The following is a 16097-nucleotide window of genomic DNA, read 5'->3' as shown; positions in this document are numbered from 1 at the left end:
TTGCCCGTCCTCGGCGCAACATGGAGGGGCCCTGCCCGGCTGGATACTGCAGCCTGAAAGACAAAATAGAGAACAGGCATACACAGCAATTATCACAGCAGCAATATAAAGATTAACAAACAGTGTCACTGAAAGGAATGGTGAAAAGGGGCGTCGTTCTCTTCTCTCAGGATAATGTAAGGGAACAGGGGCGCTGACCTGGTGCAGCGTATCTATAATACCAGGATAGTCCATTATAAACTTTAAATGTAAAAGGTCCACAAAAAACGCAAACAACCATAAGTCCCTGGAGGCTCACAGGATCACATGAGTCCGTACCCAGGCTTGCAAGGGTTAAACAGGGGTTTCCCGTGAGGGGCTACCTGGGCCTATAATGTAGTCCCCAAACCTCACAGGTGGGTGTCCCCTGGTAGAACGAGTGGACCTCCTTAGTGGCAGGGATTCTTCCTGCCTGGACTCAGGAAGGTCAGGGGAGCTCACCGCCTCCGGAGCCACTTCAGGAGCTCTCTGGGGTAAGATGTCCTGAGGCGGAGGACTAACAGGAGCAGGAGCAGGAACCAGTAAATTCAACCAAGGCGTGAGGGCCCAGTGGAGCGGCTCTTGATCATGGATCAAGTTCTCCACAGCCCGCATAGGGTCCATAGGTGGAGCCGGCAACTCTTCTTCAGAAGGCTCAGGCTCCATATCCTCTGCCGCTGGTTCTCCTTCTATACAAGGTTTCAACCGATTTCTATGTACAACTTGAGAGCCTTTACCTTCTCTGGAGATTTGGTAGATATGAGCCTCAGCGTTAGGATGGCAGAAATAACATAGGGAATCCTTTCCCACTTACTGTCCAATTTACTGGTTCTATGGTTGTTCTTCAACCATACCAGGTCTCCCAGAGCTAAGGGTTTCGCATGAGCAGCCAGGTCATAGTCTCTTTGTTGTCGTTCCCGGACGTTTTCCATGCATTCTTGAACGATCTCCTTGGCATTAAGGAGACGTCGTTGGTGCTCCACTACCCAATCAGTCCTGGGTAGTGGGCTGATCACATCCGGCACTTGTACCCCCAGGGAGTGATCCGCAGGTAATCTCCCTTGTCGCCCAAACATCAGATAGAACGGGGTGTAACCGGTGGAACAATGGATGGTGTTGTTATAGGTGTACATGAGCTGTGGCAACAGAGCAGGCCAATCACCCCTCAGGGGGTACTGCTCTCAGCATTTCAATGAGAGTCTTATTCAATTTTTCACAGAGTCCGTTACCTTGCGGATGATAGGCGGTGGTCCGAACTTTCTGGCAGTTGTGCAGCAGACACATCTCATGGAACAGCTGTGACTCAAACGCAGACCCTTGGTCGGTGAGAATCCTTTCTGGGCAGCCGTAGGGCAACAGGAAATGCTTCCAGAATGCCTCCGCTGTAGTCTTAGCTGTCAGGTCTTTCACAGGCACTGCTACGACAAACTTGGTGAAGTGATCAATTATAGTCATGGCATACGTATACCCAGAGCGACTCGGCTCCAACTTCACATGATCAATAGCGACAAGTTCTAAAGGAGCTGTACTCACAATAGGATGGAGAGGCGCCCTCTGGTCATGGCGTTCAGTTCGTCCCACAGCACAGGCAGTGCATTCTCGGCACCGTTTCTCGATATCCTCTCTCATCCCAATCCAATAGAATCTTCTACGTATAGTGGCCTCAGTCTTTTGCACACCGAAGTGTCCGGACTGGTTGTGGTACATATCCAGTACCAGGCTGGCATCCCAACGTGGCAGGAGAATTTGGTACACTCTATCACAGGACACTGGATCCAGACTCCTTCTGAGCAACAGGCCTCTTTGAAGGAATAGTTGGTGGCAATGTCTCCACAGTCTCACTAGTTCTGGGTCTGCACTCTTCCTGCGGATTCTCTCAGGGATTTTCCCACTGGTAAGGAAGTCGAGCAGTTCACCGAGGACTCTACTTTCGGACTGGAGCTTAATCCATCTTTCTTGATCGCCTCTGGACTCAGGACCATCTGTTGAGGGAGGATCAGCAGCAGGGAGATCTTCAGTACGGATATTATCCTGCTGGGCAAATTTATTGTAGAAAGCGGGCATTTCCACTTCTTCCCAGGCATCTTTTAGTTCATCTGGGGCCTCTGTGGTGGGAAGCCGCGACAGGGCATCAGCATTATCATTGGAGCGGCCTGCCCGGTATTTTACAGCAAAGTCGTAATTGGCAAGGCGGGAGGCCCACCTTTGCTCCAGTGCCCCTAACTTGGCCGTATTCAGATGCGCCAGGGGATTATTGTCCGTGAAGGCAAAAAATGGTGTGGCAGCGAGATAGTCTTTGAACTTTTCAGTCACAGCCCACACTAAGGGTAAGGAATTCCAGCTTGAAAGAACTATAGTTCTGGTCGTTCTTTTCAGCTCCCTTCAATGATCTGCTGGCATAGGCAATTACCCTTTCTTTGTTGTCTTGCACTTGAGCCAACACGGTCCCCAGGCCTTTTTTTACTGGCATCTGTGTAGAGGTGGAAGGGCTTCTGACAATCTGGGTAACCCAGAACAGGGGGTTCAGTCAACTTCTTCTTTAGGAGTTGAAAAGCAATTTCTCGTTCTTCGCTCCATTCAACAGGAATAGGAGTTTTCGGGCTCTTCTTTGGATGCCCCCTCAAGAGTTCCTGGATGGGATCCGCAATTTGTGCTAAATGCGCGATGAAACGCCTGTAATACCCTGCAAAACTGAGAAAGCTTCTCACCTCTTTCACGGTCGTTGGAGTAGGCCAGTTGCGGACAGTAGCAAGTTTATCAGGATCAGGCTGTACTCCTTCGGCACTGACAACGTGCCCAAGGTATTTGACCGCTGGTTTCAGCAGGTGGCATTTGGATGGCTTGATTTTGAGGCCATATTTAGCAAGAACTTGAAACACCTCACCCAGGTGCTTTAAATGGTCCTCATACGTCTTGGAGTATACAATGAAGTCATCCAGATATAAGAGTACAGTCTCAAAATTCCTATGGCCTAAACAACGTTCCATCAGCCTCTGGAACTTTCCTGGAGCGTTACACAGTCCAAACGGCATATAATTTAATTCAAACAGGCCCATAAGAGTAGTGAAAGCAGTCTTTTCTCGATCTTCTGGGGCCATGGGTACTTGCCAGTACCCACTGGTTAAGTCCAAGGTGGAGAAATAGGCTGATGACCCCAAGGCAGTCAAGGACTCTTCAATGTGTGGCAATGGGTATGCATCTTTGTGGGTGATTTGATTAATTTTTCTGTAATCCACGCAGAACCTTATGCTGCCATCTTTTTTTTGGACAAGTACTAGGGGCGCAGCCCAGGGACTATGACTGTCCCGGATTATATTAGAGTCTTTCATCTCTTGTATCATCTCTTTCACAGACTGATAGGTAGTAGGTGGTATGGGTCTGTGCCTCTCCTTAATAGGAGGATGAGAGCCGGTGGGTATGGTGTGTTTGATTACACTGACCTCTCCGTAGTCCTTGGAGTGTTTGTTGAAAGCCTGGTGGTGCTCCTTCACCAGCTTCAGGACTCCCTCTATCTGCTCCTGTGGTGTGAATTCGTCCCCCACATGCAGTTCTTCCCACCAGGATGCTGTAGGGGTGCTGCTGTTCTGTGTGGTCTGGAACGCCTCTGTGGTAGGCAGACGGATCACATCCTGGAAAGACACCTGGAAAAGCTGAGCAACGGGGCAGTGTTTAAGGAGAGTAACGGGATGATCACCAAAGTTAATTAAACGGACAGGCACTTTACCTTGAGACACGGTCACCAGGCTCTTGGCTGTCCGTATGAAGGGATGATTTTCAATGGGAATAGGTTCCACTAAGGCCTGATAGTCCTGGCCCTGGATCCCTAACACAGCACGGCACCACAGGATGATCTGGGAATTTGGAGGCAGAATTACCGGCCGGTTATCCCGGATCCGGACAGTACAAATTTCTCCTTTCTTGTTGGCGAACCTTTGTTGAGCACACAGCACGCTAATAGTCTTTTGAATAACTCTTCTAGAAGCAGGTGAGGCTGAAGATATAGTTTGATTTAATGCGTCAAGCACTTCAGAGTAACAACTTTTTAGAACGTTAGTCCCTAATATCACAGGGTGTCCTCCTTTATCTTCTGCTTGCACCACAATCACGCCTTGCTGTGGTAAGGTGGCTTCTCCCACCTGAAGGGTAGGTTCCCAATACCAATGCACTTTCACTGGCTTACCGTTGCTGGCAATGATATCTAGCCAGGACTCTGGTGGCTGGGTGAGAAGACTTGGATCCCAGAACTTGTCAAAGGCAGGCCTTTGAATGGTGGTGACCTGTGACCCAGTGTCCAAGAGGGCTTCAAAGGGTATCCCGTTGATACATATATTAATTTTTGGACGGGATCCTACATACTTAGGCATCCAGCTTGAATCCTTTGGACCTACTGTTCTATCTCCCGAGGGGCGGTCCTCTGCCTCAGGGGTTGCTCGTTTAACTGCCAGCACATTGATTCGGTATGTCCATATTTCTTACAATGATGGCAGACAGGCTGTTTCCTACTTCTGGGCCGGTAACTCGGTCGCCCATCAGGTTCTTTTGAATATACATCCCTGTAGGCAGGTGGGAGCCTCGGAGGAAAAGGGCCTTCATCCTCCAGTAACAGTGGTCTCTCCCACTCCTCTATCTTCTTACACACCTTCTCTAAGCTTAGAGTAAGATGGTTCACTTGTTCCATTAGTGCTGCCACTACATCTGTGACTGGAGCCTGGGTGGCCTGACTGACTCCCGCAGGCCCCACATTAACAGTCTTTGGCTGACAAGCCTGAGGTTCAGGGAAGGCTGCTGGCCCTGGAGCAGGGTTCTGGCCTAGTACACTGATGGCCAATTCCTTAAAATCCAAAAATGTACAATGGGGGTGTTGAGCTGACAACATCCGTAGCTCGCCCTTTAAATGCTCAGTACTTATGCCCGCAATGAATTGCTCTCTAAGAGTCCGGTCCTGATCCTCAGCTTCTTTGGGATCCACTTGGACTACAGCTCTCAGTGTCTCTTGTAAGGACAGGGCAAAATCGCGGAGCGACTCTCCAGGCTGCTGTTTTCTGCTGAAGAAACGCATTTTAACTTCTGACACCGTTCTGGCCTCAAATGTGGTGCCCAAGCGATCAAAAATCGGTTCCAGGCTACTCTTCTCAGAGCGGGGCCACAACATGACTTCCCTGCGGGCGGCCCCTTCTAACTGAGCTAAAAGGATCTCCATTTGCTGTTCGGTAGTTATGGGATAAAGCCGGAACAGGGCCAGTATCTGTTCCCTAAAGTCCTTTAACTTGTGGGCTTCCCCTGAATAACGTGGGAACCAGGGGGCCCCAAAATAGTACGGCATAGTTAGCGGCATCAGGTTTGGCGGTGCCACGGCGGCAGGGGCCCTAGGGTCGGCTGTAGATACTTCAGAAGGCACGACTGGGGCCACCTGTCCGACTTCCTCAGGTGTGGACATGGCGTTGCTAGGTGGGTATGGCCCTTTAAATGTAGCAGAGCGGACCGGAGCGGCAATGGTAATAACTTTTTTTTTTTTTACAGAAAAGTCTTTTGTCACTAACGGGGCTCCCTCCGGTGCCCTGGCAGGGGTCGGGAATGTTCCGGTAAGGTAAACAGAAGAGCCGGCAACAGTTCAAAGTCTGTACTTACTCCGGTGATGCTCGCTCCAGGTCTCGCGAGATGCGTGGCTACGGGCATTGAGCGTCCTGCGTACAGCGTCAGCAGGTGGGCGCGGCCTCTCGTAGCTCTGGGACTCAGGTAGGCGGCACCTTTTCCTCCAGACAGGGCGGCGTTCTTCCTCCTTGCTGGCCGGGCGATGACTCCGCCTGGTTCTTTTCGCGCCAAAGTCCTCTTTTTCGCGCCAAACGGTTCCACAAGGCGCACTTGTAATCCACCTCAGGTTAAGTGGCAAAATCGCTGTCTATTCACTGACAGCAAGCGGTGGCTCAAATAAGCAGCAAACAGTCCATGCAATATAATCTTCACACCGCAAATTATTACAGTTCTTTGGCCCAGCAATTTTTTAATAAAGCATTAGGGCTTGGTCACTTTAAGGCAATAGTAGCACACAGTTCTTGTATCCGCAATGGCGCAGGAATGTTCGTTATCCTGTTCGTGACGCCAATTTATGCAACACGCCAGACCTGCAGGGTATTGCGAAGTGAGGTCACGGTTATGGGCAATCGAGGGTTACTCACTGTTTGGAGGAGAACCCTGGGCAGGCATGCGGCAGTGAATGAGAGGTAGACACAAGTTCCTCTGGGGCACACTCGGTATGTAGAGACCTGGCCTGATGTTGTGTGAGGTGCACTGGATGTTGCAGGTGTTTAGAGTGCCTGAAGCAAGGTCCCTTTTGAGTTTTGTGACGCCAGTGCCTGTAACGGTGGCACACCGATTTATAGTAGTAATAAGTGAGGTACACAGGTGGTATAGTGAACCAAACGTTGCTTTACTTAAAACAGTCCAACTTTATACATCAAGATGGTAATGCAGTCCCTTATATCGAATGCTTCACAAGCAGGCTTATTTCACAAGATAGCAGGTATTAATCATGCAAGATACATGGAGGGCAAACAGTCAATGCTTTGCAGTGCTATGCTGCTCTATTTCCTTCAGCTATTCTAGCTGGCTGGGTCCCAAGGCCCGGATGCCTAATTGCTGGCTTAAATCCTTGGTTTGAATAATCTTCCTCCAGTATTGGCACTTGCTTTACTTTACAGATCCTCTGCTCATCAGGTTACTTATCTGATCTTGGGGTGCTGTTCCTGTTGTGAGGGAAGCTGCAGGTTTCTCCCAGGAGGTGCTGTCCTACAACTGGGGTATCTCAACTGAGCTAATCTTAGCCTCAGGAGCTTCAGGTAGACGAAGTGACTCCTCTAGTCCCCTGGAATACACTACCTCTCCCCTGTCTGGGCCTACCTATATATATCTAGGGCTCTCTAGCTCCCTCTAACGCCTGGGAGGCTAAACTGCATCCTAACAGGCCTAACACCCAGATAACACAGGGAAATACATTGCATGTAAAACACATTAACCCTGGTGTACTGCCCACCTTTACCTAGTGGGACACTACACAAAGGCGTCACATAGAAAATCTACTCCTAACAGGAGGGTCCTAAATTGATCCAGAATGTCCGTTCTGGCCGCTCCGGCCTCTAGGTGAGCTTAAATTCTTTGGATGCGGGAGCGTACAAAGTCCGCGGTCTCAGAAGAAGCAACAGCTACTGACGCGGAGGCTGCCGCAGCGGAATAATTGCGCCTTAAGGTGCATTCGACCCTACGGTCTAGTGGGTCCTGGAGATTACTACCGTCATCTGACGGGACTAGGGTCCTTTTGGACAATTTGGATATTGCCATATCGACCTTTGGAGGCGGTACCCAAAGGTCGGACTCTGATTCGTGGAGAAGAAACATGAGTTTGAACCTCTTGTTGAGGACTGGACCCTTATCTGGATGTTTCCATTCAGTAAGCATGAAACGCTTAAGGGTTTCGTCCACTTTGAAGGTTCTTAACCCCCTAGAGGTGGATGGCGGAGCTTCCCCTTGCTCAACATCACGATCCCTTGATCTGATGGAGCGTAAAAGCCTTTGAGTTTTTTCAGCTGGAAACAGGAACACTGAATCTTCGTCTTCCGAGGAAGAGGAAGAATGGTCGTCCACGGAGATTGCTTCCAGCATGGGCATCGAACTAGCTCCACCTCTGACCTTAGCTCAGCCCCCTCCCCTGGTAATCCCGCCTTACACTAACCTTTCCTGAACCCTCAGGAAAAACAATACTGAACTACCTATATTCTAAATATTTGTTAGGATCGTGTATTCCGCGCCGCTTATATTGCAGGAATATCATCTGCAAGCGAGCTAATCGACCCGGCGAGCGAACCGGAAGTCGCAGATGACGCACTTCCGGTCCGCGGTGTAGCGGCATGCAGCAGAGCCGGCAACGGAGATGCCGGCGATCCACCACCTTACCAACGGGGAAAGAGCCACTAGGCTCCGTCCCTGCAGCCTGGACTGCCGCTCCGCCGCAGTCAACGAATCGCCACAAAATACCATCGGTGGAGGGACCGGGGATGACCTCGGGCGGCATTGGCATCTTGAGCTAACATCAAGTGGTAGGAAAAAAACTCTATCAAAGAAAGGAAAAAATAAAAAAAATAATCCTTTTAAGGTATCAGGCTGCAGCCTGACCCGTCCTACTGTCCACAGGGACAGAGAAAAAAAGCACTGAGGTATAGGCAGTCTGCCCTTTATAGGGGTGGGTTTTCTACTAATTGTTTAATTAGTGCTTGGTAGGAAATGTTTTTCATCAAAAATTCGACCTGTCCTACTAGTTTCACAGGGGAGAACTCCCCACTTGTGCTGCTGGTTAGGACGTAAGGGAAAAATATTGTGCGGTGTTAATACAACTTGAATGTTCCCACAATGAATCCCTTCTTTTACATTCGTAATAATGACTTTATTGTACCTCTTAGACTATTCTTTTACTCTGTCTGTTGCAATGCTTGGCTAAGTGTTTTGGAAAGCAGTACATTTTATATTCCTTGTTCCTAAATTGCATATGTTAGCTAAATGGTTCCCGTATTCAATTTGCTTTGCTTTGATAACTTTGCAAATAGTTCCACAAATCAAATTTTTACGCTCATGTTTCATAGCACAATCTATCACATCACATTACTAAACGAGCATTCCAAAAAGCCTGACTGGAATCACTTCTGCAATCTTCACATTCTTATAGTGGCTAACATGTTACACAATAGAGGTTGTTAACCTCTAAAAAAGACATGGCCACCAGGAAGATTTATTTATTTTGTTTTTTCATCTCCACCTTCCGAGACCCATAACTAGTGATGAGCGATGTTAACAAACATTCGATTTGGCTGTTTTGCCAAATTTCACAAAGCGCATTTCTTTGTGAGTAGTAGGTGCAAAGACGGGGAATAGCAATTGCTCTGCCCCCGTCATCGAACCCTTCAGATGCCGCATTCATCTCTGATATAAAAAATAAGGGCTTTCAGGGGTTAATTGGTTCAAAAAAATAACAATACTCACCTTATCCATTTGAGTGCAAAGAGGCCATCACGGCATGAGATTTAGCGTGTGACCTTCAAGTTGCCCGCGATCGCCATTTCGCGCTCAAATGGAGGAGGTGAGTTAGATTTTTTTCCCCCCAACATTTCAGAAAATTGATTTCAAATTGGGGGTCAGTCAGCACATCCCAATGCACAGGTACACGTTGCCATGGCTGGAAGCACAAAAGTAAAACAAACAAACAATGCAACATCACTCTGCAAACAATAAAATAAGTACATACAATAATGCCATACTCACTATGTCTAATATATAAAGCTGAGTGTATGCATGTGTGTGTATGTATGTCTGCTAAAGAAAACCGGACCGTCTCATTTACAATCATGAAATTTGGCACACAGGTACATCAGGTATCCGGGAAGGTTTTAAACCGAGTCTCAGCTCTCTAGGACATACCGCTCCTGAGATATTCCCCAAAAAATGCAAATATGGCACTTCACATTACCTACATTAGCCAATAGAAGCCTGCAGGTCTTTCTTTTCATACCCCAACTGCCATACACAGGGTCACATGTCCCTTAACAGCCAATAGAAGCTGGCAGGTCCTTAGTATCCACATACACACAGTTTTACACTAGGTTTCCAGAACAACCCAGCCATTTTTCTTCACTGCTGCAGGTTAGCTTTGAAGGGGCAGGGCGCTGTGGATTTACCAGCTAAATATCAACTGACCACACAGTACATGTCAACGTTTACTAATTTAGCGAGCTAATTGATGGTCCACCAGGACCTAAATACGTCTTTGGATCATGTACTGTTTTTATTATCTAAAACTTTACTTTTATTCATTAACTCTTTTTAAAAGGGGATGCATTCACTATTACTATAGAGCAGTGGTAGGGAGGGTGCTCTTTAGTAATAGTGAATGCATAGAGATACAGGTGGCAATGAAGTATAGCCCTTAAATAAAAAGGTAGTGTCACGGAACCATGAACCAGACGTACAACAAGAGATAAGTGAAAATAAGAAGGCTTTATTGAAAATAAAGCTGGAAAGCAAAGTCCAAACGGATGGTGAAACCGAGTCTTTGCGAAGCCAGAGGTCAGGAACCAGAAGGGTAGTCAGACGAAGCCAGGATCAGGAACCAGCAGGGTAGTCAGACGAAGCCAGGATCAGGAACCAGCAGGGTAGTCAGACGAAGCCAGGATCAGGAACCAGAAGCAGCAGCAGTCTTAGAAGCATGTGAACACAAGAGGACCAAGCAAGGAACTGAAGCCACAGACCTCCTATATATATGAGCTAGGCATCCAGCTCCTCCCAGTGGGAAGGAGGAGCTGCAGGGTGGAAGGCTACAAGAAACCCAGAAACCAAGATGGCCGCCAGCACATGTCAAACGAAGGAGAACAGCAAGAAGGTAAGACCATGACAGGTAGAAATAACAGCAGCAATGAAAGTAGTAGCCGATCTATTGCAATGTCAGTAATGAACCAAGTGATCATACAGCTATGCAAGGGTAAGTAGATTTTTGTCACTAGTAAATACAGGCCACGAATAACTGTGACTATTAAACAGTAGTAGGGCACTACAAGTGACATATGGAAATAACAAGATAGAGCCCTCACCACTGATAGTTTTAAATGTCTATGTAGTGTCTAAGTATATAATGTGGTAAGGAAAAAATCCCTATAAACACTTATTATGCCACCTAATAAGACCACAGTATGATAGTACTGGGTGGGTCTTACCCCGTCCTGTAGATACACGGTCAGGGTTGGTGGGTGGCGGTAGAGCTCCAGTGTCTATGAGGTTAGCCCCTGACCATCTATATAGGGAGGGCTCTAGACCAGGGCATAACAGGAGTATCCAGATTGCCATATTTCTTTAACAACTGGACACCAGTGCCTGCGACCACACTGGAGCTCTACCGCCACCCACCAACCCTGACCGTGTATCTACAGGACGGGGTAAGACCCACCCAGTACTATCATACTGTGGTCTTATTAGGTGGCATAATAAGTGTTTATATGTATGTAAGTCTATTGTCTTTGTCTCACTGCTACCACCAACGTATTTTAAGTGAAATTATAGTAAAAGTTAAATTTTATATATACTCAGTCTACATATGGTAAATATATTTATAGGAGGTATGACATACCTCTGCACATACGTACCTGGTGCATTGAGGTATAATTTTTTGTATATAAGTGTTGTTTAATTTATGGATATGGCAGGCTTTCTAAGTACTGGTTTCAATGCAGAGGACTGGCTGACAGAAGCCAAGGAGGTTTTCTCTGAGAAAAATTTTCTTCAGAAAAAATATACCCCTTCATACAGTGCGGCCTTTAGAGAACTGGAAAAAACATATAGGGAGCAAATTGTGTCTTGGTGGGAGGTCCAGAGCTTGGAGCACTACCTTGAACACAATATTGTACCAAGGGGTCTCAGGATCACATTACTACCAGCCAATAGATGCAGGAATGCATCACTAATGACTAAGTGGGAACAGGAAGCAACGGCCAGTTCCTTGCGTCTTATGAAAATTTTAGTAGAACAAGAGCACTCCACATTAGAGAATGCAAATAAAAAATTGAAGGACCAAATTGAGGTCACCCAGACATTTGCACAAGAAACTGACTTTCGAATCAAAGAAAAACAGCTCCAGACAGCCTTGGAAAAATTCCAATATCATTTAAAAGAAAGAAAGCATAAGCAATTTACACGTGACTTGTCAGATTTCAAAGAAAATAAAGCCTATATTCTTCTAAATGAAAAAGGGAGGTTGGAAAGGGACACTGATCCATCCTCAACGGAAACCGATCAATCCGAGTCTGATAGAGAACAGGCAGGCAGTAGAATGAATGTGACCAAGGGGAGAGGGCGTGGGAGGAGAAACCATAAAGGTAATCCTCATAAAAATTACAACCAAGGTTTTTTAGACCAGAATCTGTCCTACCCCCTCAGAAATCGGTCACAACAACAACCGCTGGCAACACAGGCCCAAAAATAATTAATTTGTCTTCCTACTCCCTGACTGAATCTGAAAATAGTATCTTGGAAAAAGGGCTCTCGTTTGTACCAACACCTAAATTTAACCTCTTTAGGACAATAGTTGATCTTAATTTATTCGTTAGAAAATTAAGGTGGTTTAAACATTTTCGTAACATAGAAAAGAAACAGAGTTTGGAACTGGGGGTCCCACCAAACATGGTAGCGGATGTACGACTTTTACAAAGTCTGGCGACGCCTGTAGAAACATCATTGGGGGAGGGGCCATTCACACCACTTAAAAATAAAAGTATAAAGACGGCACCCACCACTGATACAAACTGTATTGATGTTTTCTTAAATTTAGTGAGCACAGAACTTCAGTCCACACGGTTACATCTATCGCCTCAAAATTGCACACAGGAAGAATCACGGGCATTAGAAAGTTTGGCAGAGAACAGGAATATAACCGTTAAGCATAGAAACATAGAAACATAGAAACATAGAATGTGTCGGCAGATAAGAACCATTTGGCCCATCCAGTCTGCCCAATATACTAAATACTATGGATAGCCCCTGGCCCTATCTTATATGAAGGATGGCCTTATGCCTATCCCATGCATGCTTAAACTCCTCCACTGTATTTGCAGCTACCACTTCTGCAGGAAGGCTATTCCATGCATCCACTACTCTCTCAGTAAAGTAATACTTCCTGATATTACTTTTAAACCTTTGCCCCTCTAATTTAAAACTATGTCCTCTTGTAGCAGTTTTTCTTCTTTTAAATATTCTCTCCTCTTTTACTTTGTTGATTCCCTTTATGTATTTAAAAGTTTCTATCATATCCCCTCTGTCTCGTCTTTCTTCCACGCTATACATGTTAAGGTCCTTTAATCTTTCCTGGTAAGTTTTATCCTGCAATCCATGTACCAGTTTAGTAGCTCTTCTCTGAACTCTCTCCAAAGTATCAATATCCTTCTGGAGATATGGTCTCCAGTACTGAGCACAATACTCCAAATGAGGTCTCACTAGTGCTCTGTAGAGCGGCATGAGCACCTCCCTCTTTCTACTAGTAATGCCTCTCCCTATACACCCCAGCATTCTGCTAGCATTTCCTGCTGCTCTATGACATTGTCTGCCTGCCTTTAAGTCTTCTGAAATAATGACCCCCAAATCCCTTTCCTCAGATACTGAGGTTAGGACTGTATCACTGATTTTATATTCTGCTCTTGGGTTTCTACGGCCCAGGTGCATTATCTTGCACTTATCAACATTAAATTTTAGTTGCCATATTTTTGACCATTCCTCTAGTTTTCCTAAGTCCTTTTCCATTTGGTGTATCCCTCCAGGAACATCAACCCTGTTACAAATCTTTGTGTCATCAGCAAAAAGACACACCTTACCATCGAGGCCTTCTGCAATTTCGCTGATAAAGATATTAAACAATATGGGTCCCAGAACAGATCCCTGAGGTACCCCACTGGTAACAAGACCTTGGTCTGAATATACTCCATTGACTACAACCCTCTGTTGCCTGTCCCTCAGCCACTGCCTAATCCATTCAACAATATGGGAGTCCAAGCCCAAAGACTGCACTTTATTGATAAGCTTTCTATGTGGGACAGTATCAAAAGCCTTACTAAAGTCTAGATAAGCGATGTCTACTGCACCTCCTCCATCTATTATTTTAGTCACCCAATCGAAAAAATCAATAAGATTAGTTTGACATGATCTCCCTGAAGTAAACCCATGCTGTTTTTCATCTTTCAATCCATGGGATTTTAGATGTTCCACAATCCTCTCCTTAAGTATGGTTTCCATTAATTTCCCCACTATTGATGTCAGGCTTACTGGCCTATAGTTGCCCGATTCCTCCCTACTACCTTTCTTATGAATGGGCACAACATTTGCTAATTTCCAATCTTCTGGGACGACTCCTGTTGCCAGCGATTGGTTAAATAAATCTGTTAATGGTTTTGCTAGTTCAACGCTGAGCTCTTTTAATAGCTTTGGGTGTATCCCATCAGGCCCCTGTGACTTATTTGTATTAATTTTAGACAGCTGACTTAGAACCTCTTCCTCTGTAAAGACACATGCATCAAAAGATTCATTAGTCTTCTTTCCTAACTGAGGTCCTTCTCCTTCATTTTCCTTTGTAAAAACTGAACAGAAATATTCATTGAGGCAGTCAGCTAGTTCTTTATCTTCTTCTATATACATTCCTTCTTTTGTTTTTAATTTGGTAATTCCTTGTTTTAGTTTCCTTTTTTCATTTATGTATCTGAAGAATGCCTTCTGGCCTTTTTTTCCTGACTGAGCTAATTTCTCTTCTGCCTGTGCTTTGGAAGCTCTTATAACTTGTTTGGCCTCTCTCTGCCTAATCTTATAAATTTGTCTGTCATCCTCGTTTTGTTTTTTTTTATAATTCCTAAATGCTATCTTTTTGTTTTTAATGATTTTGGCCACTTCTGCTGAGTACCACAGTGGTCTCTTCCTTTTTTTGCTTTTACTGACAAGCCTAATGCAATTTTCTGTTGCCTTCAATAGTGCCACTTTTAAGTAGTCCCATTTCTCCTGGACTCCAATGAAACTGTTCCAGTCTGATAGGGACTTGTATACCAGTAATCTAATTTTAGAAAAGTCTGTTTTTCTAAAATCTAAAACTTTTGTTTTTGTGTGGTGTGACTCAGTCACTGTACTTATAGTAAACCACACTGACTGGTGATCACTAGATCCCAAGCTTTCCCCTACAGTAATATCAGATACCAAATTCCCATTTGTGAATACTAAATCTAAAATGGCCTCCTTCCGGGTTGGCTCCTCCACTACTTGCTGTAGAGATAATCCCAGTAGGGAATTTAGAATATCTGTACTCCTGGCAGAACTAGCTATTTTGGTTTTCCAGTTTACATCTGGAAGATTGAAGTCTCCCATAATGATAACTTCCCCCTTCAATGTCATTTTAGCTATTTCCTCAACTAGTAGATCATCTAATTCTTTGACTTGGCTAGGTGGTCTATATATCACACCTACACGAGTTGCCTTATGATTATCAAGCTGCACGGTAACCCAAACTGACTCTAAATTGTTCTCACTAACTTGTATCAAATTAGATTTTAGGTTATCTTTCACATACAGGGCCACCCCTCCCCCCTTCTTGCCTTCTCTGTCTTTCCTGTATAGAGAGAACCCTGGTATTGATATATCCCAGTCATTACTCCCCTTGAACCACGTCTCAGTAACAGCCACTACATCTATATTCTCAGATGCCATTATAGCCTCAAGTTCATTGATCTTATTTCCTAGACTGCGAGCATTTGTAGACAAGACTCTGAGCTTGTCATTTCTTAACCTTTGTGCTACTGCCCTTTTCTGGCATTGTTTCGGGGGGCAGTTGGACTGCTGGATTATCACTCTTTTGCCCCCCTTTCCTAGTTTAAATGCTTCTTAGCAAATACCTGGAACTGTTCACCGAGGACATTCGTTCCTTTGAGAGAAAGGTGCAAACCATCTTTCTTGTACAGTTCTTTTCCATTCCAACAAGAGCTAACATGAGACACAAAGCCAAACCCTTGGTTCAGACACCATTCACCAAGCCATACATTGAATTCCTTAATGCGCATCTTCCTGTCATGCTGAAGGTTATGCACAGGCAAAACTGCAGAGAATGAAACAGTTGATGCAACCTCCTGTATATCCTTTCCAAGTGTGTGAAAAGCTTCTTTCACCTTTGAAACCTCATTGCAAGCCAGATCGTTTGTCCCAAGATGGAGAATAACATCCACTTCCCTTTCCTGCTTTGCTTGCCTAACAATATTAACGATCCGTCGTCTATCCCTGCTAGCGGTAGCACCAGGGAGACATCTCACAACACCATTCTCCTCAAACTTCACACCTCTTATGATGGAATCGCCCACCAACAGCTGCTTACTATCAATCCTCACCTTCTCCTTTTTGTCTTTGGCTGCAGTCTTACATACTTTAGGCATGGGAGATGATTGTTTCTCACCCACTGTGCTTGAGCCATCCTCCGTGTTGCTCTTGCACTCTGAAAGTGCTGCAAATGAATTATGGAGAGCCACAGACTG

Source organism: Bufo bufo, chromosome 2 (assembly GCF_905171765.1).
Source record: "Bufo bufo chromosome 2, aBufBuf1.1, whole genome shotgun sequence".
Classification (NCBI taxonomy): Eukaryota; Metazoa; Chordata; class Amphibia; order Anura; family Bufonidae; genus Bufo; species Bufo bufo.
This window is presented reverse-complemented; position numbering follows the sequence as displayed.